The sequence below is a fragment of the Chlorocebus sabaeus genome, chromosome 24 (genome assembly GCF_047675955.1).
Source record: "Chlorocebus sabaeus isolate Y175 chromosome 24, mChlSab1.0.hap1, whole genome shotgun sequence".
NCBI lineage: Eukaryota > Metazoa > Chordata > Mammalia > Primates > Cercopithecidae > Chlorocebus > Chlorocebus sabaeus.
In genome coordinates, this window is record NC_132927.1 from 40,213,662 (window position 1) to 40,240,864 (window position 27,203).

General features: G+C 42.6%; 1 protein-coding gene across 14 annotated transcripts in view; it reads left to right on the top strand.

Annotated features, from left to right (window-relative positions):
- The first annotated feature begins 2,296 nt into the window (after nucleotides 1-2,296).
- SYNE2 (spectrin repeat containing nuclear envelope protein 2) overlaps nucleotides 2,297-27,203 on the top strand; it is a 374,252-nt gene continuing 349,345 nt past the window's right edge. For 7 of the 14 annotated variants that reach the window (XM_037984100.2, XM_037984108.2, XM_037984111.2 and 4 more), the window contains exon 1: nucleotides 2,852-3,076. The gene's annotated coding sequence lies outside the window, so the exon portion shown is untranslated. Of the gene's footprint in view, nucleotides 2,371-2,457; nucleotides 2,679-2,851; nucleotides 3,112-3,232; nucleotides 3,254-16,410; nucleotides 16,432-27,203 lie in introns of those variants that run through there. The other 7 variants (XM_037984104.2, XM_037984103.2, XM_037984105.2 and 4 more) reach the window with 7 other exon arrangements.

Sequence of the window (27,203 nt, forward strand, 5' to 3'; positions counted from 1 at the left end):
GTTTGTTTGTTTTTGAGATGGAGTTTCGCCCTTGTTGCCCAGGCTAGAGTGCAATGGCACGATCTTGGCTTACTGCAACCTCTGCCTCCTGGGTTCAAGCGATTCTCCTGCCTCAGTCTCCCAAGTAGCTGGGATTACAGGCATGAGCCACCACACCTGGCTAATTTTTTTTTTTTTTTTTTAGTAGAGATGGGGTTTTACCATGTTGGCCAGGCTGGTCTTGAACTCCTGATCTCAGGTGATCCACCCGCCTCGGCCTCCCAAAGTGCTGGGATTACAGGTGGTAGTTACTGCGCCAGGCTGACAACGTACTATGTTATCATACTATGTTTGTATTTCGGTATATGGGAGAGTGTACGCATGGCTGAATGGCCAGGCTCATGGCAACCCTTACTGTTTCCTAGTCAGAGATGTAATCATATGAGCCATCCATTTATAGGCCCAGGGTTGTGTTTTAAAAGAACTAGGTGTGTCTCAGTTTGGCTTAACATTAACATTTGATTATCACTTCAAAGTACAGAGGATCTGTTTCATTGCACTTGTCATTAATCTAATGATTTAAAAGTACGTATTAATTTAATATCCAAACTAGGATGGCTAAGAGACACCACAGGTAATTAGAAGGGTCTAATTAGAGACACCTAAAAGCATTTTGAGACATTGTATTCTGGACTCTTTAAAGTGTACTGGACAACATGGAGCAACAGTTCTTTCACTTCAACAAGGGCTTGTAACATAGATGCCTGGAAGGGAATAATGACTAGGAAATTTTAACATTTTCTCCAGAGACTGTTGCCATTATGATTTTGCAGGATTTACTGTAAATAAAGCAATAGACACAGAATGGAAATGAATAGAATGAATAGAACAGAGAAGAGAAAAATAGCAGACAATATTTTGTAGACAGCTCCACAAATCCTGGAGCCCAGCCTCTCCCTAAAATTGGTTCTCTAGCTTGCAACTATCCATCCCATCAAGCAAAGTGGTTTTAAGAAAAGACAGCATATGGCCAGATGCAGTGGCTCACACCGGTAATCCCAACACTTTGGAAGGCCGAGGTGGGTGGATCACGAGGTCAGGGGAGTTCAAGACCAGCCTGGCCAACATGGTGAAACCCCCGTCTCTACTAAAAATACAAAAATTAGCCAGGCATGGTGGCGGGCACCTGTAATCCCAGCTACTTGGGAGGGTGAGGCAGGAGAATCACTTGAACCCAGGAGGCAGAGGTTGCAGTAAGCCAAGATTGCGCCACAGCACTCCAGCCTGGGCAACAGAGCAAGACTCCGTCTCAAAACGAACAAACAAACAAACAAACAAACAAACCAGAAAGTTGTTCTTGGTTTACAGATCTTTGTTGTGACTCAAGCCATTGTTAATAAACAATGCAAAGCTAGGTAGTCTGAGAGGTAATACCATTGGAAAGATAATCTAGGAATACAAGGAACTCTGCATTTGTGAAGAGTTGAGCTACTGACCATCAATAAAATGTGCATTTCAAATAATTTGCCTGAATCATCCTGGTAGTCATAGAGGTAAACATTTTTGAAACAGTTGTTCCAAATTGTGGGTACAACTTACAACTAATTTTCCCTATTAATATATGTTAGCTGAATGCATTATCAAACATCTAATCTCTGTTCTTTGCCATCTAGTTTGAGTCATTTAAGTAATTCAGGCAAGATTCTGTAGCCACAGACATATATATGAACTTGGAGTTTTAAGAAAAGTTAAGGCCAGGTTCAGTGGCTCATGCCTGTAATCCTGGCACTTTGGGAGGCCAAGGTGAGAGGACTATTTGAGGCCAGGAGTTTGAGACCAGCTTGGGCAACATGGCCAAACCCTGACTCTAAAAAAATGCAAAAATTACCAGTGTGCGCCTGTGGTCCCAGCTACTAAAGGCGGTGGGCGGGGTGGGGGTGGGGTGGGGGGTTGAAATGAGGGGGTTGAGGCTGGAGGATGTCTTGAGACCAGGAGGTAAAGGCTGCAGTGAGTTTAGATCGCGCCACTGTACTCCAGCCTGGGCGACAGAGTGAGACCCTGTCTAAAAAATGAAAAAGTTAAATTTGATTGTGATAGAAACTCAATAGAGAAATTCTGAAAAGCTGCTGCTTTTTTAATGTAATAATAGTGAGGTGTGCCTTTTATTTGGAACTTCAAGTGCCTTAGTAATATTGTAATCACAGCCCAAGAGGTAAGTGGGAGTCAAGTGACATCATCCTGGGTCCAAAGGGACTGAGTATGTGCTGGAAAATCAAACTGGCACCTGCAAGACGCAGTTCCAAGGATGCAGTTCGCAGTGAGTTTTCAGACATGGATGATGTATGTCGCATCGGACGACTGAGACAGCTCTCCACTTCCCCTCATCCAAGGGTAAGGAGGAACCCAGTTATCTGTATTGTTAACAAGCGCCTCCCCTTCTCTCCAGGTGACCCCGAGATCCGGACCACACTACGAAACACGGATCCAGATTTTAAAGGCCTTCGAATCCAAATTCCTCGTTTTACAAAGAGCCCACGGGGTGAAATGACTTGCTCATGGTCTGGTAGCTAATCGCAGATCTGCTTTCTAACTCCTACTTCCAAGACCCGGGAATCTACGGGTGTTGGAGAAGACCCCTGCTGAAATCGTCCAGAAGAGCTTTTTGAGGGAGTTTGTGACTCCCGATTCCCCAGCCCCGGGTAAGAAAAGGGTCGTGAACCTGCATTGCGAGGTGGTCTCTCCCTCACACCACCTCGGATGTCCCAAAACACGGGGAGAAAGTTGCCCGCCCCGGGCTGCGGCGGGGCCTGCTGCTCCGCCCCGGCGCTGGCGAGCGCGCTCCACACTGGCCGCCGAGGGGCGAGCGCGGGACCCGGCGGCGGGCGGCGGGCGGGGAAGGCGCGGGGCGTGGTTTGCCGCTTTCCGAGCGCCAAGGAGCTGAGCGCGCTCAGCTGCGCCCAGAGCTTTCGGCCGAACCTGCTTTCCTGAGAAAGCAGGAGAGCGAGCGAGCAAAAGGCGCGATCCAGAGAGCCAGGCAAGCGGGGCGCCGACCTCGGGCGGCCCCGGCCCGCGCTCTTGCCCCTTGGCCGGGCGGACGGTGGGTGAGCGCGGCCGCAGGGCCCCAGCACCCCGGTGCGCCCTGGAGAGAGCGGGAGGGAGGGGAAGGGGCGGGGGCGAGAGAGGGAAAGGTCCCTGAGCCGGGGGCGGGGGCGGCGGGAGACTGGAACCGACCCGATGCCAGGGTCCGAGCCGGGCCACGGGAAACTTTGCTCGGGTGGGGAGAGAGGGGTGCGCGGAGGGCGCCGCAAACTTGTCAGCGGGCGGGGCGCTCCGGAGATTGGAGCGAGCGCCAGCGGGTGGCGTTTGTCTCTCCGGGTTCTTTGTGTCACCTCCGGGCCCCAGCCAGCCGGTCCGCCCGGCTTGGGCAGGCGCTGCGCGGGAGGCTGTGCCCCGGTGCCCCGGCGCCCCGGCGCCCCGGCCGCCCCCTCCCGGGCCCAGGCCCAGGCCCCGGCGCTCGGGGGCCGCTGATTGTTTTCATTCCTCGCGTCACGCCTGGGCGGGAAAGATTTTGAACGCCGCGTGAACTGGAAGGCGGATAGCCGTGGCGCAGAGATTGCAGGATCGTGGGCGGTGCGGGGCTCGCCCGGGGGACCCGGGAACCCGCGAGTCGGGGCGCACCGGGGCTGCAGAGGGCGCGGGGACGGGCGGCCTGGGTACTGGAGGGGCGGCGGCAGGCGCGGCAGCTTAGCGCCTCTGCGGGAGCGGGGGGCCCTCGGACGGCGGGGATTATAATTCCATTTAGATTGCTTGGGGTCTTTGTTGTCTGAAATTGCCTTTAGGGTCTGACGGTGGCACCTTCTCCTGCTTAGGTTATTTCTCTTCTGTTGAAAAGGGCGGGGCGGGGGCTGTGTATGGAATTAGTGCTGCTGGGAACATTAGCGCCTTATTTGATGGAGGCTGAGAAGTCCTGTGTAGCATCGCGTTTGTGGACGCGTGCTGTTTCCGAAAGTTATTTCCCCTCCCTCCGAGAAAGGGAGCATCTGAGCTGGACGCCGCAGGCACGATTGTGTACAAGCACCGGCAAGTCGGAACTAACCCGTGAGGGTTCTTTCGAGCCGCTCCACACTTGGCATCGCTTTTTTTTTCTTTTGAGTTTGTTTGATTTGAAGCAACTTTTGTCTGCTTTGCTAGAAGTTCCGAAGGCTTCGTTGCAGATACTATGTGGCTATGCTAGGATGGGTTCGATCGTTTTTAGAGGTGGGGAATACAATTAAACCATGCCGGGCCACACCTGGCCTTCTCACCGCTCCGGTACTTGCCACAGAGACATCGTAAACATGTTCAGAGGAGAGTGTTCAGCTCTTATGGGATGAATATTTGGTGTGTTTTCATGCTTTCATGCATGATTCTTTCTCCAAGTTGTCTTTCTGGAAAGCTGTGGAGACTCTCAAGGGCTTTTCCTGAGATAATTACGGAACGGCTTTAGCCGGGCCAGCCCCCTGGGGCGTTGGGAACAGGTGTAATCCTTATTAAGTTTTTTCGTGGTGAAGAATGGAGATGTCAAAATAAGTAAAAAGTGGAAATGTTTAGGTCTTTGTCCACGTTTGAATTAACAAAGCTTTATCTGAATTTTTAAAAAATCAAACTCAAACCACTTTTGGTCAGCTAGCCTTAAAATTGTTTGAAAAATCATGTGAATAAATTTACCCAATTAGAAATTTTTTAGCATTTCAGTGGATTCGTGTTAATTGTGTTGTAGGATATTGCAGAATGTTTAGAGAACTGAGTCACAATGAGGTTATTCTGAGTAGTGCTCTCACTAGCATAAGGTGAGAGTTAATGTAAAATTTAAAAACTGAATGAATCACATTTTAATAAGGGAACAGGTGAAAAGCAATTGGTTCATTTTTCATTTTTATTTTTTATTACTTATATGTTTTAAATATATATTTTCAATAATTTCACAAGATTATTTATTTACTCAAACTCCTACATATACCAGTCAGTGTGCTGTCTTCTGGGGATCTGAATAATAATAGTTACCCCTTATAGAATGCTTATTTTGTACCAGTAGATACTTTACATAGATTACCTTTTTACCTTTTTCATCTGTAATTGTTTATTGAGTACCTACAATGTCTTGTGCTAGGTGCTGGGGTGATAGTGGTGCACAAGGCAGCGGTGGTTCCTGCCCTTAGCTAGGTGGGGAATCTAGGCAGGAAATAAAATATATTGCTAAACTAATAGCAGGTTTTGAAAGGTAAATCAGATCACATCATTCTGTTCAAAACCCTCCATTGGCTTCCTGTCTCTCTCTGAGTGAATGGCAAAGACCTGACAGTGGCTCCCAGAGCACACCTCTTTTGGCTTCCCTGCTTCTCCATGCCGTTACTTTCGTATTTTATCTGCTGCTCTCCTCCCTACTCGAGTGTCTACAGCCAAACTAGCTTTCTTGCTGCATGAGGGCCTTTGGACTTGCTGTGCGCTGCCTGGAATGACCCCCTGGCCCTAGCTCCCATATCTCTCATGACACTTGTTGACCTGACCCTCTTCACTTCTTTACTTGATGTTATTTTGTCAGTGAGCCTTCACTAACCTCCAAATTTAAAATCACAACCATCCTCGCGACTCCCATTCCTCCTTTCATAAGTTATTATTTTTCCTCCATAGCACTTATGGCTGCCTACCATATGTTGCTTGTTTATTGTCTGTCTTTTTCAGAAGGTTGTATATCCTTCAGAACTGTATTGGAGCTGTTTTATTCACTGTTACATCTTCAGAATCTGGAACAGTTATTGGCATATAGTAGGTCCTCAATAACTTGAATGAATGTTGAGTGGAAAGAAGGGTACAGCAGAATGCTGGGACATAGAATAACCAAGGCCTCCTAGAATACTGGTGAGAAGGCCTATAGGTGGAAGTGACGTTTAACTGAGACTTGAAGATGAGAAGGAGCTAGCCATATTGTTCTGGCATAAGAGTTTGTAGAGAGGAGACAGGCATGGAAGAAAATCTGGCAGAGAGAGAGGATGCTCAAAGACCTCGAGGCGGGAAAGAGCTAGGAGGTGTGTGGATTTATTGAAACTGAGAGGTCATTGTGGCTGAGCACTGTCAAGTCAAGGGAGGGTAAGACTAAATGACAGAGTGGAAATCAGGTGTCAGATTATTCAGGGTCTTTCTGGAGAAATTAACATGAAATCCTCATATATAGCCTATTAACCCTTTTATGGTTTAAAAAACTGGGCATCAGGGAGATTGAATAACTTTCTGAGATTATGCAGTGGGTGAGTGGCAGAGCCTAGAATACAAAGCCAGGCTCACCGTCTCTAACAAACCTATATTTTACCACTATGTCAAGATCAAAAGACATAGTCCCTATCCTGATGAAGCTGTTAGTTTATTGTGAAGACAAGCTATTGCAGTATACACATGTACTCCTGGGGGCTGTGGAAGGAGGGAAGCCCCTAGTTCTGCTTGGGAGTGGGACAAGCCAAATTGGAAACAATACAATCATTTTTCCTTTTGTATTATTATGAAATATTTCAGATTGGCAACATCTTAATTAAGAAATAATATTAAATACAATAGCCTATTCTCTGAGTCTTCACTGTATGTTTCCCTCCTTTTTTTCTTTTTAAAGACAAAATACTTGCTTTCACATGTACAAAGGGTCTGTGTCATATGCCCCCTTTCCTACTTTCATCAAATAAAAGATTATATCTGGAATAGTGCAAATTCACTTATTTTATTTTTTTGAGACAAGGTCTCGTTCTGTTACCCAGGCTGGAGTGCAGTGGTACGATCATGGCTTACTGTAGCCTCTACCTCCCGGGCCCAAGTGATTCTCTCACCCCAGCCTCCCGAGTAACTACCATGCGCACTACCATGCCTGGCTAATTTTTAAACTTTTTGTAGAGAAGAGATCTCACCATGTTGCCTAGGCTGGTCTCCAACTCCTGGCCTCAAGTGATCCTCCTACCTCAGCCTCCCAAATTGCTGGATTACAGGCATGAGCCTGCCCTTGGCCTCTTGTTTACATTTGAGAAGTTTTTGATGTATGTATAGACCTGTGAAGCTGCCTTCCTGTAGCCCCTTCCTATACCCTGAATCCCTCTTCCTCATGCAATCAATGATAGCTTTCTGACTCTGTGGATTAGTTTGCGTTTTTAGAATTTTATGTAAATAGAATCATGTAGTAAGTTCTGTTCTTTGCCTGGCTTTTGCTTAGCATAATTATTTTGAGACTCATCCATATCGTATCAATAGTTGATTCCTTTTTGTTGTTAAGTAGTACTCCATTGTACTGATAGACCCCAGTTCACTGATCTTTTCACCCATTGATAGACATTTGGGTTGTTTCTGGTTTTGGCTATTAAAAATAAAACTGCCATGAACATTATACACAGTCTTTGTATGTATGTCTTTCATTTCCCCTGGGTAGATGTCTAGGAGTAGAATGACTAGATCCTATGGTATGCATATGTTTAACTTTTCAAAGAACTACTATACTTTTCCAAAGTGGTTACGTAATATAACCAAAATAGTCTATGAGGGTTCCAGTTGCTCCAAATCCTTGCCAACAGTTGGAGTGGTCAGACTTTTATAGCCATTCTGTTGGTTGTGTAGTGACACTTCATTGTGGTTTTAATTTCTATTTCCCTTATGACTAATGACATTGAGCATCATTTCATATGCTTATTTACCATCCGTATATCTTCTTTGTTGAAGTGTCTGCTCAAATTTTTTGCCTGTTTTCTTGCATTGTTGTTTTCCTTCTTACTGAGTTTTGAGAGCTCTTTGTGTATTCTGGATGCAAGTCATTTATCAGGTATAAGATTTGCAAATATTTACATTCAGTCTTATCTTAGTCCATTTTGTGCTGCCATTATGGAATACCAGATTGGGTAATTTATAATGTTCAGAAATTTATTGGCTCATGGTTCTAGAATCTGGGAAATCAAAGATTGAGGGGGTGACATCTGGTGAGAGCGTTTTTGCTGTATCATTACATGACAGAAGGGCAAAGAGAGGGTGAGAAAGAAGCAAAATGGAGCTGTTTTATTCTTTTTATTTTATTATTTATTTATTTATTTAAGACACAGTCTCACTCTGTCACCTAGGCTGGAGTGCAGTGACACAGTCTCGGCTCACTGCAACCTCTGCCTCCTGGGTTCTAGTGATTCTTGTACCCTAGCCCCCCAAGTAGCTGGGATTACAGGTGTGCATCTCCACATTGGCCTTTTTAAAAAATTTTTTTGTATTTTTTTTAGAGACAGGGTTTCACTCTGTTGGCCAGGCTGGTCTTGAACTCCTGGCCTCAAGTGATCTGCCTGCCTTGGCCTCCCAAAGTGCTGGGATTACAGGCATGAGCCATTGCACCCAGCCTATTTTCTTTTTTTTTTTGAGACAGTGTCTCATTGTGTTGCCCAGGCTGGAGTGCAGTGGCTTGATCTCAGCTCACTGCAACCTCCACCTCCCAGGTTCAAGCGATTCTCCTGCCTTAGCCTCCTGAGTAGCTGGGACTCCAGGTGCCTGCCACCACGCTTAGCCTGATTTATTCTTTTATAAGGAACCCGCTCCTGTGATGATGGCGTTAATCCTTTAATGAGAGCAGAACCCTCATAACCCATCACCTGATAAAAGTTCCATCTCTTAATACTGTAATATTGTAACAGTATTTCCTCTTAATAATGTTATAATGGCAATTAAATTTCACCAGAGTTTTGGAGGGGACATTTAAACCTAGCAAATTTATTACATTCTCTTAACAATATATTTTGAAGATACTGTTCTTAATTTTGATGAAGTACAATTTGTCAATTTATTCTTTATGGATTGTACTTTTGGTATTATATTTGAGAAATCTGCCTAATTCAAAGTCAAAAAGGCTTTCTCCTATGGTTTTTTTCTAAAATTTTTATAAGGTTTTGGTTTAACATTTAGGTTCATGTACTTTAATTTTTGTTTATGGTGTGAATATGGGCGGAAGTTTACCCTATCTATGCCAGGAACATTTGGTAATTTTTGGAGACAGTGTCTGGAGACCATGTCTGGTATAGGGATGAGGCGCATTTGTTCCCGCATCTAGTGGGCAGAGGTCTAGGTTGCTGCTAGATACCCTACAGTGGATATGTGAGATCCTCTCAATAGAGAATTATTCAGCCAAAGTGTTAGTAGTGCCAGGGTTGAGACACTCTAGGCTTGAGGTTTATTAATTTTATTGACCTCCATGAACCAGCTATTGGTTTCATTGATATCGTTTAATATTTTTCTAGTTTCTCTTTAATTGATTTTCACTCAAATCTTTATTTTTTCCTCTCTTCTACTTTTGGGTTTAATTTGTTCTTATTCCAGTTTCCTTAGGTCATTGATTTGTGACTTTTCTTCTTTTCTGATATAGGTGTTTAGTCTTTTAAATTTATTCCTCAGTACTACTTTAGTGACATGTCACAAGTTTTGATATGGTGTGATTTTATTTGTATTTAGTTTAAAATACTTTTAAAATTGACTGGGCACGGTGGCTTACGCCTGTAATCCAAGCCCTTTGGGAGGCCGAGGCAGGGGATCACGAGGTCAAGAGCTCGAGACCAGCCTGGCCAACATAGTGAAACCCCATCTCTACTAAAAATACAGAATTAGCTGGGTGTGGTGGCATGTGCCTGTAATCCCAGCTACTTGGGAGGCTAAGGCAGGAGAATTGCTTGAACTCGGGAGGTGGAGGTTACCGTGAGCTGAGATCATGCCGCTGCAGTCCAGCCTGGGCAACAGAGCAAGACTCTGCCTCGGGAAAAAGAGAAAAAAAAGAAAGAAGCAAGTCACTATGTGCAGCCTGCACTAAAGGAGTGGACTCCATTCCTTTCATCTCTCCTTTCTCTCTTTTCTTTCTCTCTCTCTTTCTCCCTTCCCCCCTTCCTTCCCCTCCCTCCCTTCCTCCTTCCTTCCTTCCTTCTGTCCATCCGTCTGTCCGTCCGTCCGTCCGTCCGTCCGTCTGTCCGTCCGTCCGTCTAGCTCTGTCGCCCAGCAGGCTGGAGTTTAGTAGCACGATCTTGGCTCACTGCAACCTCTGCCTCTCTGGCCCAAGTGATCTACCTGCTTTGGCCTCCCAAAGTACTAGGATTATAGGCGTGAGCCTCTGTGCCTGGTCTAGAAACTAATTTTCTTAAACTAAATCCACTAAATTATCATAGAGCAGACCATTGCTGTTATAGAAACATAGTTTAGAATACTGCAGAGTATTACAATATTCAGAACACCTGCACTTGGAGAAACCTCCCCTCCAGACAGGCTCTGCAGGGTGCACTGCCTCCTTTTCTTTCCTCTGGGCTGCATTAGGAGGAGGGAGGTGAATGGGGAGAAGGAATCAATCTTCCCGTGTTGACATTTTGCAGACCCTGAGAAACGTTGAGTTGAAAGATAAGTGTGAAAGCATCTCTTTCTTTTGATGGTGTGTGAGATGAAAAGCACTTCCTAATAGCCCCTCAGGTCAAAGTAACACATTTGACAAAAAGCAGCCTCAAGCTTTTGCTTGTCAGTGTCCATGTTTGATTGGAAACTTCAATCTGAGATGTGGTGCTTGAATTTTTGTAGAATTTGCCAATTACTTGTTGCTCTGGTTCCAGCTGACTTTTAGTCTCCCTTTGGGTACTACCACTGCATGCAGTTTGTTATCAGTGAGTAGCTCTTCTCTATCGGGCTGTGTAAATGTACCCCTATTTAATTCATTCAACAAATTATTTTTTAAATACTTACTGAATCTGGGCTCTGACACACAGATGAAAGTCAATGTCTCTTGCCACTAGCAAGCTGTCTAGAAGCAGAAAGGCCCATAAGCAGAGGAACATGCAATCTCAGTGGTAGTCACTGCAGTGGAAACTGGTGATCACTGCAGTGGAAACATGAGCAGGGCAAAGCATGGTCAGCTAGAGCAGTGGTTCTCAAAGTAGGGTCCAGGGACCAGGAGTGGCCAACCTATTGAGTGTACCTTGACAGTGGGGCCCAGCAATCTGTGTTTAATAAGCCTTCTAAGTGATTCTGATGCATACCGCAGACTGTGAACCATGGGCATAGAGGATTAGACAGTCTCTGAGATTTTTTCCAGCTCTTCAAGTCTATGCGTATGGTTAAGAAATGTGGTATTTACCCCATTGGAATTTTTTTTTTTTTTGAGACGGAGTCTTGCCCTGTTGCCCAGGCTGGAGTGCAGCACAATCTCGGTGCACTGCAACCTTTGCCTCCTGGGTTTGGACTCCTGAGTAGCTGGGATTACAGGTGCACGCCACCACACCCAGCTAACCAGCTAATTTTTGTATTTTTAGTAGAGACAGGGTTTCACCATGTTGGTTGGTCATGCTGGTCTCAAACTCCTGACCTCGTGATCTGCCCAACTTGACCTCCCAAAATGCTGGGATTACAGGCATGAGCCACCGTGCCTGGCCCTACTCTGTTTTATTTTAAGAGCAGTAGTTGACACTAATATCATATACAACATTAATTGCAATGTAGGCTGGGCACTGTAGCATATGCCTGTAATCCCAGCATTTTGGGAGGCTGAGGTGGGAGGATCACATGAGCCCAGGAGTTTGAGACCAGCCTGGGCAACATAGTGAGACCCCAATCATACACACACACAAAAATTAGCTGGGCTATGGTGGTGCATGTCTGTAGTCCCAGGTACTAGGGAGGCTGAGGTGGGAGGATTACCTGAGCCTGGGGGATTGAGTCTGCAGTGAGCCATGAGAGACACAGTGAGACCCTGTCTAAAAAGAAAAAAATGAATGTAGGTAGAACAAATTCAGTTTTACTATATGTGTTGCTGAAGTGAGCATGTAAAACAAATTCAAAATGATACAGTTGTTTGGCAGTGGAACAGTAGTAAATTTGATTTTAAAAACTTTATTATGGAAAATTTCAAATATATTCAAAAGCAGAGATAATAGTAAAATGTACTCTTGTGTAACAATTACCCAGAATGAATATTATTAAATCCTGTCAATCTGGTTTTACCCATGTCCTCACATATCCCACCCGTGCTGGATTATTTTGAAGCAAATTTCATACATCATACCATTTTATCCTTAAATAATTGGATTTTAAATTATTTGAGATATTAAAGTGCTAGAAATCAATTTGAAACTGAATCACATGTAGCCATTTCCTGGTTTCCCTTACATTATAGATAAAACTTATCTGGAGCTAATTTACACAAAAGGTGGATGAAACAAAACAACAGGTGGACACATGTACATATATTCCTATTTGCATAAAACCTATTAAAAACAAGTATACTTTTTTCGTTGTTGAGGCAAAGTCTCGCTCTGTCACCCAGGTGAAGTGCAGTGTGGTGTGATTATGGCTCATTGCAGCCTCGACCTCCTGGGCTCAACTGATCCTCCAGCCTCGTGTTTCAATATTTTGTAGAGATGAGATCTCACTGTGTTGCCCAGGCTGGTCTCGAACATCTGGGCTCAAGAAATCCTCCTGCCTTAGCCTCCCAAGGGGCTGGGATTACAGGCGTGAACCACTGTGCCCAGCAAAAATAAGTATAATTGTCACTACTGTGAATACATTTTATTAAAACATTTTATGTATTGTCATTATGTTAGCAATATATGCATTATACTTATAGATAATATTCTAAAATAGTAAGAAAAAATATACACGCATGCCCTGCCAAAATTTAATTACTATACTTGAAGGGGAAATTTTAATTTGGAAGACAGGTTTTTAGGAAGGTAGATATTAGAAGGTTTTGAAGGTTTTGGGGCAGATTTTTTTTTTTTTTTTTTTTTTTTTGAGACAGAATCTCACTCTGTCACCAGGCTGGAGTGCAGTGGCGTGATCTTGGCTCACTGAAGCCTCCGCTTCCTGGGTTCAAGTGATTCTCCTGCCTCAGCCTCCTAAGTAGCTGGAACTACAGGCTTGTACCACCACACCTGGCTTATTTCTGTATTGTTAGTAGAGATGGAATTTCACCATGTTGGCCAGGCTCGTCTCAAACTCTTGGCCTCAAGTGACCTGCCCGCCTCAGCCTCCCAAAATGCTGGGATTACAGGCATGAGCCATCGTGCCTGGCCTTGGGGCAGATTTTTAATATATGTAAATTAAGAATTGTCACTACTCATTTCAGCAGTTATGTTGCCTCATTTGGAAAGAAAAGGTATTCAGCATGTGGGGATGCATAAAAATCCATTCATCTTAGTCAGTGTGCTCCATGCTGTCTTTTTTTCAAGGTCAGAGATAATATTTAGTGGGAGATCAGGTTATGGGATAGTTCATGTTTGGAGTGGGGACAGAATTGATTTACAGACATACCGCCTGTTTTCTCCTACTTTGGCTTTGGAGGACAAGTTGTGGTATACTGAGGAAAAGCTGATTGTATCACTTATGACTGAGATTTTCATCTTTAGCCACTTCTGTGTGATACATGAATTGATGGGTCATACCATAGGAATTAGCTAATTTTCATTTAAAAATATTACTCAAGAAATTTTTATCTTAATTGTACGTTTCAACAATATAAATAAGCTGTTCCAGACTGTCTCTCATGGCTCCAAACAAATATAAACCCCCACAACTCAAATGCATATAAGCTTTTACTATAGTATAATGGTAGGTTATAGCCAGTGTATGATGGGATTGTTGATAGAATAATGCATATTAGAGCTTTTGGTTCAAAAATTTGAGATAGTGATTCAGAAAGAAAAAAGGAATGATTATCATGAATTCCGTTTATTAGAATTCTGTTTATTAAAGAGTTAAAGATACGTTCTATTTATTTAATTTTTTTGATTTTTGTTGTTATTATTTTTTTGAGATGGAGTTTCACCCTTGTTGCCCAAGCTGGAGTGTGGTGGTGCGATCTCAGCTCACTGTAACCTCCGCCTCCCGGGTTCAAGCAATTCTCCTGTCTCAGCCTCCTGAGTAGCTGGGATTACAGGCGCATGCCACCACGCTCGACTAATTTTTTGTATTTTTCGTGGAAATGGGTTTAGCCAGGCTGGTCTTGAACTCCTGACCTCAGGTGATCTGCCCACCTCGGCCTCCCAAAGCTGGGATTACAGGCCTGAGCCACGGCGCCTGGCAAAGATGTGTTTTAGTATTTGCACTTGTGTGTTGGCAAAGAAAATAGGTTACTAAGCGTGCTCTTATTGGAATATCCTTTGTAGTCACTCATTTGATGACACTGAGTAAGAATCTTTCCTCTGTTAATACGTCTTTGTTTAAAAGAAAATAAGTTACCTTTGTAGTCTTTGTACATTTTTCATTGCAGAAAGTCTCCCCTCTGCTGGGTAATAATTAATTTTGTAAAAGTGTTTAATCCAGTACTGATTATAGTCCCTTCTGAGCTGGATGAAAAGAAACTTCTGAATGTTTGTAACCACAGATTGATGATTTGGTTACAAAGACTCTCTGTTGTTGATAGTTTCTGAGAACTGGAAGGTAAGCTTGTTCCTTGGGTGAGTCATCAGGTTGTCTTGCAGTCGGTCATATGTTTTCTTAGCAACTGCTGTTGATTTCAGGTTTGAACAGGGTGAGCATGTTTTGAAATGATCCAACAGATTCTTTTAGCTTATATATGGCTGCTGAATCTTATACACTTACTGTTATATGTATCACAAGGAGTGAAAGATTGAATTCTTTTTCTATCTATACCTTCCAAATCATTTCTCTTCTAATTTGTTTTTCAGGGGTAGTGAGGACTGGAAGTGGGGGTTAAAAAGGAGAAAAATAAATGAATCTGGGATATCATGAGTCTGCCTGTTTATGCCCCTGGACTAGAGCAGAACCAAAAGGACCTCCATGTGCTGATAGGATTAAATATGATTTCCCGGGGTGTTGATCTTGAGTAGTACTCCATGTGCATACATTCTAAAGGAACAAGTGAATTTTAGAAATGTCTGTGGTACAGTGTAGTGGTTAAAAGCATGGCTTATGAAATCATTCTGACCCCTGGTTCAAGTTCTAGCTTTGCCATATACCGGAGGTGTTATTTTGGGCAAATTACTTAACCTCTCTGAGTAGAGTTTCCTCATCTGTAAAAGTGAAACTAAAATCCCACATACTTATACTGAGATAATACAGGTGACAGACAGCATAGTACCTACAGAACACATGGTAACAAATGCTAGTTATTGCATTCAGTTCAAGGGTGTAGTATACAAGGGACTAGATAACAGGTGTTTAGGGGACAGTCAGAAATGAATCAGATATGAGCCCTAATTCTTCAGGAACTAGGGGAGAGGGCCTTGTAAACAAGTCACTGTAGTAGTATCTAGAATGGAGGAAGTGCCAACTGAAGTACAAGCGAGGTGCTGTGGGGTGCATAAAGCAAGTGATTAATGCCAACTTTGGGGAAGTTAGGGCTAATTTTGTAAAACATTTGCCATTTGAGCTGAGTGTGTATTGCTGGGCCTAGAATGGTGAGTAGGGCTTTTATGGGTGGAGAGTGGAGGAGAGTAGATTGTGGGCTGAAGAAAAGCACAAGGTTAATTAATGGCAGGGTGTGGTGGGAGAGAAGGCCGATAGATGACTTGTGATTAGATTTTGGAGGGTTTTTTACACACAAGTGTTGAGACTATATTCTCATGGTCAGTGGGGAACCAAAGCAGGTGTTTGGTGTGAGCTCTGTTTTGCAATAATGTTTTGAAAGATGTATTGGAGAGGCAGGGAGTCTGATTACAAGGATGTTTCAGAAATTCAAGTGATTGATGAAGACATTTGGAGAACAGAGTAAGAGGGGATTAAAAGGAGATAGAAGACAGATAATTCGAAACTAGGTGCCAAAGACAATGTTCATACCATTACTTGAGAGAGAGAAAATACAGGAGGAGAAGATATGGGATAAATTGGATAGTCCAGCAATGGAGTGGGCTAATGGGTCTGGTGAGCTCGAAGATTAGTGGGAGATCTATCCAGCAATTGGAAATTCAGTTCTGAAAGAAGGAAGCTAACATTTATTGTGCACCACTGTCTCTCAGGTTTTATGCTAAGCATCTTTGCAAATTATTTATTGGTAGTAATTTTTTTTTTTTTTGAGACAAAGTTTCACTCTTGTCCAGGCTCAAGTGCAGTGGCACGATCTCAGCACACTGCAACCTCCGCCCCCTTCCCTTGCCCCCCATTTCAAGCACTTCTCCTGCCTCAGCCTCCCGAGTAGCTGGGATTACAGGCGCCCACCACCAAGCCCGGCTAATTTTTGTATTTTAGTAGAGACAGGGTTTCACCATGTTAACCAGGCTGGTCTCAAACTCCTGACTTAAGGAGATCCACCCACCTCAGTCTCCCAAAGTGCTGGGATTACAGGCGTGAGCCACCATGCCTGGCCACAAATAGTATTTTTAAGATGAAAAAGTAGGGGCTCAGAAGAGACCTGATATTTAAACATCAACTTTAATTTTAAAGCACTTCTCATTTTTATCTTTTCTCTTTCAGCTCAGAAGAATGGATACGTGAGTGAGTACCCGAGGCAGCGAGCAGGCTGCTCTGTGGGACATTTTTCATCAGTTTCCACCTCAGGCTTTCACTATGAGGAGAGAATAGCTCTTTAACTGGGTGGTTCTCCTTGTTACCTGAAGAGTGTCAAGGGAGTTTCCTTCTCCATTTTATTTCTCAAGTTCTAGTATTCCTTTCCCTTCTGAGCTGCTTGAAAGTTAATGTCCTTTAAGATTTTTCTCTCTTGCTTCTGATGAAATGGAAACATTTGTTTTGGAGTGGGTAAAAACTTAATCTAATAAATCTTGTTTTAGTTCAATTGGAGAGGCCAAAGGGGCAGAGAGAATGCTGCTCTTTTCCTTAATGGTGTCCCCTTTATTAGATAATGAAATGTGTAATCCTTATGCCAAGCTCATGGATGCAGATAAAAATTAAGTCTGATCAGACTTTGAATGCCTTTTAAGGAATTTTTGTTATTACAAAAACCGCAGCGCACACACACGCACAAACGCACATGCACACGCACACATGGGCAAAAGCCCTTCCCCATCTTTCATTTTCCATTCTTGCAGTCTCTCTTCCTAGAGATAATTGCTATGGACAATTGTGTGTTTATCTCATTTAAATGTTTCTGACACCTGGGACCTTGGGAATAATTAGGCAAAGTAGCTAGAATTTGACCTTTTTCCTTTTCACCTAGGTATTTGATATCAGGGTTTATTACTGAGGTTTTATAACTATGGGTTCTTCCTTTTTTTTTTTTTTTTCCTGTTTTTAAGGCAGGGTCTCACTCTGCTTTCCAGGCTGGAGTGCAGTGGCATGCCTCCTGAGCTGAAGCAATCCTCTCACATCAGCTTCCTTAGCAGTTGGGAGTACAGGTGTGCGCCACCACGCCTGGCTAATTTTTGTGTTTTGTGTACAGATGGGGTTTTGCCATGTTACTCAGGCTTAGGTTCTTATTTTTGACTGTGGTTTTGAAAGCCCCATAAATACAAAATTTAACTTACTTTAAATGCTGTTAGATCACCTTTCAAATCGGCAACATACCTAGGGTTATAATTTAAAGACTTTGTGTATCTCATTTGTTGCTAAACCAGTTGTTAGTTAATTTGTTACACAAATTTGCCAGTTAACTGCAACAGTGGGCAAAAAGCTTCTTTTTCTTTCTTTTTTTCTTTTTTTAGATAGTCTTACTCTTTAGTCCATGCTAGAGTGCAGTGGCATGATTATAGCTCACTGCAGCCTCAAATTCCTGGGCTTGAGTAATCTTCCCACCTGAGTCTCCCAACACAGGCTCATGCCACCACGTGATCCTCCTGCCTCAACCTCCCAAAGGGCTGGGATTGTAGGCATGAACCACCTTGGCTGGCTTCCTTCCTTCCTTCCTTCCTTCCTTCCTTTCTCTTTCTTTCTTTCTTCTCTCTCTTTCATTCTTTTTATTCTTTCTTTCTTTCTTTCTCTTTCTTTCTTTTCTTTTCTTTTCTTTTCTTTTCTTTCTCTCTTTCTCTTTCTCTCATTCTTTTTATTCTTTTTTTGAGATGGAGTCTCGCTGTGTCATCCAGGCTGGAGTGCAGTGGCGTAATCTCGGCTCACTGCAACCTTCACCTTCCGGGTTCAAGCGATTCTCCTGCCTCAGCCTCCTGAGTAGCTGGGACTACACGAGCATGCCACCACACCCGGCTAGTTGTTGTATTTTTAGTAGAGACAGGGTTTCGCCTTTTTGGACAGGCTGGTGTCGAACTCCTGACCTCAGGTGATCCAGTTGCCTCGGCCTCCCAAAGTGCTGGGATTACAGGCATGAGCCACCACAACTGGCCCTTTCTTTTTCTTTTCTTTTTTTAAGAGGAGGAAGGGCACAGAAGAACTGAGAATAGAAATTAACATAGGTCAATTTTAGTTTGGTAACTATATTAATCTGTTAACTACTTCATATGTTGAATGCTCATATAAATGTGCCAAATTTCTGTACAGAATCATGGGGTAAATGAATAGACTGGATATATCTTGTCCATTAAGAGGTCTCTTATGTTACTGTTTAAGGACATGGGTTTTGGAGCCCAACAGACTTGTGTTCAAGCCAGTCTTACCAGTAACTTGCTGTATGGTTTGGACAAGTTATTTAACCTCTCTGTTTCCTGAAATGAGGTAGATGGTTTCTGTGTTACAGGCTTATAACATAGTGAGGATCAAAGAGATGGTACATGTAAAGTGGCTGGTACCAACTGAGTACTAAATAAATAAATAACAATTTTTTTTTTTTTTTTTTTTTTTTGAGAGGGTCTCGCTCTGTTGCCAAGGCTGGAGTGTAGTGGCACAATCTCCATCTTCTGGGCTCAAGCAGTCCTCACATCTCAGTCTCCTGAGGAGCTGGAACTATAGTTGTGTGCTACCATACCTGGCAAATTTTTAAATTTTTGGTAGAGATGAGATCTCACGATGTTGTCTAGGTTGGTCTTGAATACCTGGGCGCAAGTGATTCTCCTGCCTTGGCCTCCAAGTGCTGGGATGACAACGTGAGCTACTGTGCCCAGCCAGTGATTCTTATTGCTGTTTTATCATTATTATCAAATAGAGAACCTATAATTTTGATCATATATATTAGAGAATTTACCTGTTCTCACTTTTAAGCTATAACAAAGTAGGTGTCATTGATATTTCACTTTTTTTTGCACTGTAGGTTGTCAAAAGGAATATAGAAATACTGAGATAAGCTCTTTACAAAAAGTATAGAGATGGGTTTTAGCTGTGTTGCTGAGGCTGGTCTTGAACTCCTGGGCTCAAGTGATTTTCCCACCTTTGCCTTCCAGAGTGGTGGGATTACAGGTGTGGGCAACTATGCCTGGCCAAAATAAGCGTTTTAAAACAGATGCAAATCTTAGTTATCTCTCTTAGTTGGCCAGCTTTTTAAGTAAGTTGAAAGAGTTCACCCAAAGAATAACACAGAGATTTTCTTTTGTTTTGGTAGTTCAACATCTCAAGTTCCTTTGGTGTTTCGAGTTTTGTTTCTACTCAGGAAAATGTTATCTAATGCATAAGACATTTTTAAAGGAGTGTTCTAATTGTTCACCAATGGGGAGGAAACAGCTTCAGTGATGTTTCTTGTTGGTTGAGAACATATTATATATATTTTGGGGGCTGAGGACAGATCAGGGATATTTCCACAGGGAAGGATTTGAGAGAAGGAAAAAAATATTTCTTAGAAATCTCAAAACTGTAGTCTGAAATTCCGTGAAAAGAAAATTGAAGAATTTTGTAATCAGAGTCATTGGAGATAAAGGGTCAGAAGGAATATTTTGTTGTAGGAAGTGTTACCTTCACGAGAAGATCCATAAATCCTGTTTTCATGAGCTAGAAGATATGCTAAAGAAAAAGGAATCTCAGAAGTAGACGGAAACAGGTTTTTTGTTTTTGTTTTGTAAAGACAAGGTCTTGCTTTGTCGCCCAGCCTGGTGTTCTTTTTTTTTTAAGGCCAGATAAATTTCTTTTCTTTCTTTCTTTTTTTTTTTTTTTTTTTGAGACAGAGTTTCGCTCTTGTTGCCCAGGCTAGAGTGCAGTGGTGGGATCTTGGCTCACTGCAACCTTCGCCTCCTGGGTTCAAGTGATTCTCCTGCCTCAGCCTCCCAAGTAGCTGGAATTACGGGTGCTTGCCACCATGCACAGCTATTTTTTGTATTTTTTAGCAGAGAGGGGGTTTCACCATGTTGGCCAGGCTGCTCTTGAACTCCTGACCTCAGGTGATTCACCCACCTTGGCCTCCCAGAGTGCTGGGATTACAGGTGTGAGCCACCAGGTCCAGCCCTAAGTCAGATAAATTCCTTCCTCCCTTCCTTCCTTCCTTCCTTCCTTCCTTCCTTCCTTCCTTCCTTCCTTCCTTCCTTCCTTCCTTCCCTCCCTCCCTCCCTCCCTCCCTCCCTCTTTTTTTTTTTTATGAGACAGAGTCTCACTCTTGCCAGGCTGGAGTGCAGTGGCGTGATCTCAGCTCACTGCAACCTCTGACTCCCTGGTTCAAGCAATTCTCCTGCCTCAGCCTCCCAAGTAGCTGGGATTACATGCCCAGCTAATTTTTGTATTTTTAGTAGAGACTGGGTTTCACTGTGTTGGCCAGGATGGTCTTGATCTCCTCACCTGGTGATCTGCCCGCCTCTCCCTCCCAGAGTGCTGGGATTACAGGTGTGAGCCACCGAGCCAGGCCCCAGATAAATTTCTGATGGAGTCATTGTGCATGTTACAAGCAACAACAAAAGTAATTTAGTATACACAGAAGTGCATTCTGTTCTTTCCCTGAGATGATGTGACCTCATATCAGATCTTAAAGTTGTGTCCACAGTATTGGCAAATATGTATCTTTAGGGAAAACTCAGAACAAGTAATTCTGGTTGTTTCTCTTCTGGTGAGAAAGTTCTGCCATGTTTAGAAATGTAATGGAAACAAGTTTGCAAGCTCTCTAGCAGTCACAAGTAAAACAGGGGCAAAGAGAAGATTTAACAGATTTCATGGTTTGAGATTCTGCTATTTCAAAAATCAAATCTGTTTTTCAGAGACACCCTCTTCTTTTCTTTTCTTTTTCTTCTTCTTTTTCTTTTTCTTTTTCTTTTTGAAGTGGAGTCTCACTCTGTCGCCCAGGCTGCCAGGCTGGAGTGCAGTGGTGCAATCTTGGCTCACTGCAACCTCCGCCACCTGGGTTCAAGCGATTCTCCTGCCTCAGCCTCCTGAGTAGCTGGGACTACCGGTTCCTGCTATCTCGCATGGCTAATTTTGGATTTTAATTTTTTTGTAGAGACGGGGTTTCACCATGTTGGCCAGCCTTGTATCGAACTCCTGATCTCAAGTGATCCACGTGCCTTGGCCTCTCAAAGTGCTGGGATTACAGGTGTAAGCCACCATGCCCACCACAGAGACACCCTCTATTTTCATAGTTGCTTGATTCAAATACTTTTCGACATAACAATGCCTGTTAAAGAGCTGCATTGCTGGTTGGCATGCTAGAACACACAGCTTTTACATCACACTGCAGTTAATTTTCCAGTCGTTTTTTCTCATCTACTTTCACTTTACTTTTTAAAATTTAAATTTACATTTTTAATTTTACTTTTCTGTCTTTAACCAGTCAGAATGCTAAGATTTAATGGTTAAATAAGACCAAGTATCAGATATTTAGTACGAACTCTCCATTTATCAATGTGGTTGCACAGAAATGGATGGTTCTTTGGAGGCAGAGTTAAAGAGAAACACAAACTCAAGAAGGACAGAAAGGAACTAATTTTGGGGAGATTTGAATTAAAAAAAAAATTTCACTAGAACAAGTATTTCCTTAACATTCTAGTATGAAAACCATTATCTAAAGTGGTTAAAAAGGATGTCTTTTTTTTTTTTTTTTTTTTTTAAATCTTTCAGAGACAGTGTCTCACCCAGAGAAACCCAGCCAACTTTTATGTTTTTTGTAGAGACGGGGTTTTGCCATGTTTCCCAGGCTGGTCTCAAACTCCTGAGCTCAAGCCATCTGCCTACCTCAGCCTCCCAAAGTGTTGGGATTACAGGTGTGAGCCACTGCACCTGGCCAACTTAAATTATATCTATATATAGATATCATTTAAAAATTACATAATATTTAAGACCTATGAAAAAGTATAAATGATTATACAGTAAGTATATACTTGCTTTAGCATCCTAGTTCAGAAATAAAATATTGCTGATTTGGTTGTGACCTCTTCCTCCTCCCCAGAGGAAGCTGCTATACTGAATTTGGTGTTTATCATGCTTACGTGTTTCTTAACAATTTTGTTGCATATGAATGTTAAGGGTAATTTTCAAAGTATTTCACAGCTGATAGTGTGTGGGCCTGGCCATGTCAAGTTGTACCAGCCTAATATTAGTCCGATCATGGATCCCTAAGAGATATTTTCAGATTGTATCCAGCTGCGCACAATGGCTCATGCCTGTAATCCAAGCACTTTGGGAGGCTGAGGCAGGCGGATCATGAGGTCAGGAGTTCGAGACCATCCTGGCTAACATGGTGAAACCCTGTCTCTACTAAAAATACAAAAAATTAGCCAGGCATGGTGGCACACGCCTGTAATCCCAGCCACTTGGGAGGCTGAGGCAGGAGAATTACTTGAACCTGGGAGGTGGAGGTTGCAGTGAGCCAAGATGGTGTCACTGCACTCCAGCCTGGAGACAGAGCGAGACTCCATCTCAAAAAAAAAAAAAAAAAAAAAAAGATTGTATCTAATTGGCTGGGCATGGTGGCTCACGCCTATAATCCCAGGACTTTGGGAGGCCGAGGCGAGTGGATCACCTGAGGTCAGGAGTTTGAGACCAGTCTGGCCAATATGGTGAAATCCCATGTCTACTAAAAACACAAAATTAACTGGACGTGGTGGCAGTTGCCTGTAATCACCGTTACTTGGGAATCTGAGGCAGGAGAATTGCTTGAAACTGGGAGGCAGAGGCTGCAGTCACCTCAGATCACACCACTGTACTCCAGCCTGGGCAACAGAGTGAGACTCTCTCAAAAAACAAAAAAAAAAAAAAAAAAGATTTTATGTAATTAATATTACAATTTTACTGTATGTTGCACATTCTTCTGCAAGTTGCTTTCTTCCCTCTCAACTGTGAGATTCATCCATCTTGGTATATATGTAACTCTGATTCATTGATTTTCATTGTTTAATATTGCATTGTTTGAGTATGTCACAGTTTATCCATTCACTTATTTGTTGGTATTTAGTTTTTTATGTCTCCTTCTAGGACCCACCTATTCACATCTTTTATTTTCCTATTGGGTTGTCTTTTTCTTTTTGATTTGTAGGTCTATTGTTTTTGTAGTTTTCTGGAAACAGTTACTCATTAACATGCACATAAACCACATAATGACAGCTTTGCCTTTCCAATATTACTGGAGCTACATATAGCTACTCACATTTGAAAATGGGGATACTCTAATCAGACTGATGTGAAGTACGTAAGTAGAACTGTCTGAGTGTTAATATGCCAGTGACTGTAGATATAAACATATTTCTTTATTTAGAATGGATATGACTTGCATTTTTTTTGGTAAAGATTAATTTCCCCATATTTCCGTAGTCATGCAGGTGAGGGTGTGGACCCTACAGTACTCTAAAGTGTGAGTACTTACCTTTGAAAGAAATCATAAGATTCTAATTTTTGTCTCCACTAACTACATAAAGCAGGATAATGGTTGGCACCATTGCTTCCTCATTGAACTGTGGACGAGTCTCAGCATGCAAAGGAAGTAGAAAGTGAATGGGAGGATGGCGGCTGTTGCTCAGAAGTTCTTTCCATAATTTGATTTATTTACACTGTTCGGGTTGTTCATGGCTTGGTTCTTCCTCCCTTTTTCCTCCAGTGAATGGTGACTTGAAAGAGGTACGTGGGAGGTTACTTGTTCTCTTGTTGGCTGCTTATATTTGCTTTCTGAAGGTTATTGTTTTCAAGGATCTTAAGCACCAGGATTAGGACAGTTAAACCATTTGTTAGCTTGGAAAATGTCATCTTCCTCTTTCCTGCTGTCCTGGCTGTATGCTTCCTTCTCTCCCTTCCTGTACCTCTCTTCCTTACAGATTGCTTGCATTACGTATCTGTGAGATGTCGGTCTGTCTGAGTATTTAACATTTTGTTCATTGTAGTTCTTTAAAACCTTATAGTTGCACAAAAAGACATAAACATTTAAAAACATGTTTGGTACTGGAGGTTGCCTTTTCCTGGAGCATTGCATCTGATTTCCTTGTTGTCAGTAGACTAAGTACTACTGAACGCTGTGTCTCTCCCTGCCTGCCCTCCACTCCACTGTCTCTGCTCCCCACCTCCTGGCTCTGCAGGCCTCTTTTGTTGTTGGGAGCTAACAAAGTGCCATAATTTGCTAGATGTTGCAGGAAGATGACAGGCCAAGAGGTTCCAGGAAGGATATCTATGTAACCTGCCTGAGCTCTCTTATCTTTAAAATTGTCACCTAACTAGCCTTGTATCTCTTGGGAATAGCCAGAACTTTAGAGTTAAGAATGTTGTTCAAAAGAAAGATGTTTATTTTTAGAGGCAGAAAATATTTTGAGCCTATTTGCCATAACTGCTTTTTTTAAGAAACAAAAACGAATGGACTTTACAAGTGGGTAACCTCAAAGGGAAAACAAAAATCTTGCAAGAAGATTTAGCAATATATAAAAGTTTGGAAAACAAACTTCATTAAGTAACTTTTTATGTTTGCTTAATCAAAATTAATATTACTGTAATTATTCTGAAATTCTCTTTTTCCTTGCATTTCTTGCCAAATAACCTGATTTAATGACATAAAAAATAAAAAATGTCAAAGGGGAAAAGTAAAGACATTTTGTTGTTAGTACAAAGGGTGTGGTGTTATCACTAGGAGACAAGCAGTTTTCAGAGATGGTGTCATCTAAATTAATTTTATCTTCTTCATGATCACATGGATAAAAAAAAATTCAAACTTCTGATTTTTTTTTTTTTTAAATGGGTTGTTGCTATGTTGTCCAGGCTGGAGTGCGGTGGCTACTCACAGGCGTGATCATGGTGCATGAAGCTTTAAACCCTAGGGCTCAAGTGATCCTCCTGTCTCAGCCTCCCAAGTAGCTGGGACTACAGGTGTACACCACTGTGCCATACTTTCAAGTCTTTGATTTTTAAGGAATCCTGATTTTATTTTAGCAGGATAATTTTTACTTTATGAGGCCCAGTTTCATGTAATGATGCAGCATGTGATACAGATAAAAATCAAAGACCAGAGCTAACAGAACGGCCCTTCCTTCACATAGCATCTTTATGAACCGTTGTGAGTAAAGATGATTCCCCAAACCCTTTACAGATACTAAGTTCTATTTAAAGATTCACAATAACAATGACAACATTTTAGGGCTCTCTTCCAACACCATCACTTCCTCCTTCTCCTGGGAAGTTAAGCTTGGGGTGGAGGAGGTGCAGTGGTATTCCTGGACTAGCACGCCCATGCTGTTGCCTGTGTTTGGAAACACAGACCTTTATGGGACACTGAGCAATGGGATTGGTGATGTAGAAATATGTTGATGGAGACTAACAGAATAGAAAAAGAAAATGAATTAAGTAACACTTGTCAGCCTCAGCCAGTCATGGGGGGAAGCGCCCTCACTTATTAAACAATAACAAATAAAATGTTTGAAACGCCAATATTTATAGTAAATTGCATTTTCTGTCTTTTGGCATGAATCTTAAGAGGTATATTTGAGGGACAACAGTGTGTGGGCCAAAGGGAGGCTTCACTGCCCAGGTGAAAGAGCTCGCTCTTGCCCTCTGCAGGGCTCCAAGGCTCCCAGACCAGTGACTTGATGCCAGAAACCCCAGGGCAGAAGGGAGACTGGCCAAAGTGCATATTGCAAGGGGTGCATCTTAAAGGCCCCTCTGACTGACTTTGCTGTACTCTAGGGAGGTCTGTGGACCAGGATCACCCAAGTGATTCCAGTTTAAACTATGATGGACCTGTTTTATGAAGGTACAGGTATGAATTTGGTGGCTATGGATTGAGCGACTTGTTTAAAACTTATTTAATTGGCTGGGTGTGGTGGCTCATGCTTGTAATCCTAGCACTTTGGAAGGCTGAGATGGGAGGATTGCTTGAGCCAAGGAGTTTGAGATCAGCCTGGACAACACAGCGAGACCCTATCTCTACAAAAATTAAAAGAAAAAGTTAGTGGTGTGTGGTGGCACACGCCTGTAATTCCAGCCACTTGGGAGGCTGAGGTGGGAGGATCGCTGGAGCCAGAAGTTAAAGGCTGTAGTAAGCTATGATCATACTACTAAACTCCAGCATGGGCGACACAGCAAGACGCTGTCTCAAAAAATAAAATCTTATTTAATTGCAGTAGTGGATACCATTATATATTTTTTAATTAAAAAAACAAGCAACAAGCAAATATGTTCCTTTTTTTTTTTTTTTTTTTTTTTTTTTTTTTTTTTTTTTTTTGAGACGGAGCCTCACTCTGTCGCCCAGGCTGGAGTGCAGTGGCGCAATCTCAGCTCACTGCAAGCTCCGCCTCCCGGGTTCACGCCATTCTCCTGCCTCAGCCTCCCAAGTAGCTGGGACTACAGGCGCCCACCACCTCGCCCAGCTAATTTTTTGTATTTTTAGTAGAGACGGGGTTTCACCATGTTAGCCACAGTGGTCTCAATCTCCTGACCTCGTGATCCGCCCACTTCGGCCTCCCAAAGTGCTGGGATTACAGGCGTGAGCCACCGCACCTGGCCCTCAAATATGTTCCTTTTAACTGCATTGCTAATCTTATCAAATAAACTGAGAGAATACAGTGAGTTGTTCAAAGCCTCCCAGTGAGTCAGGGAACAAATAAGACAGATCAGAAACCACTGTCCCTGGATACCCAGACTGTTACTTAGTCCAACAGACCTGTTATTGAGGATTAACATCCACTCAGAGCCAGAAATAGACCAATTGAGACTAAATCAGTTTTGATTGTTGGTCTCTAAGGATGAAGGGATGAGGGATACATTAATTTGCTGGGCAATTGATTTTCCCTTGGGATGAGAGAAAAACAAGACCAAAATTGTCAGTCATCAAAAATGGCACAGCCACTTTCGTTAATAAATTATGTTTGGGTTTGGAAAACTTCCAGCCCTATAAATAGATTATGGGAAGCCTTCAGGGAGAGAAAAAAAGATGCACCATGACTGCTTTCATATTAAAAAAAATAGCAGCCCCACTGAACTTGGAGAAAAAAATGAGAGGCCTATAACCTAGAACTTTGGTCAAAATAGGAACTGTGATTCATAGCTGA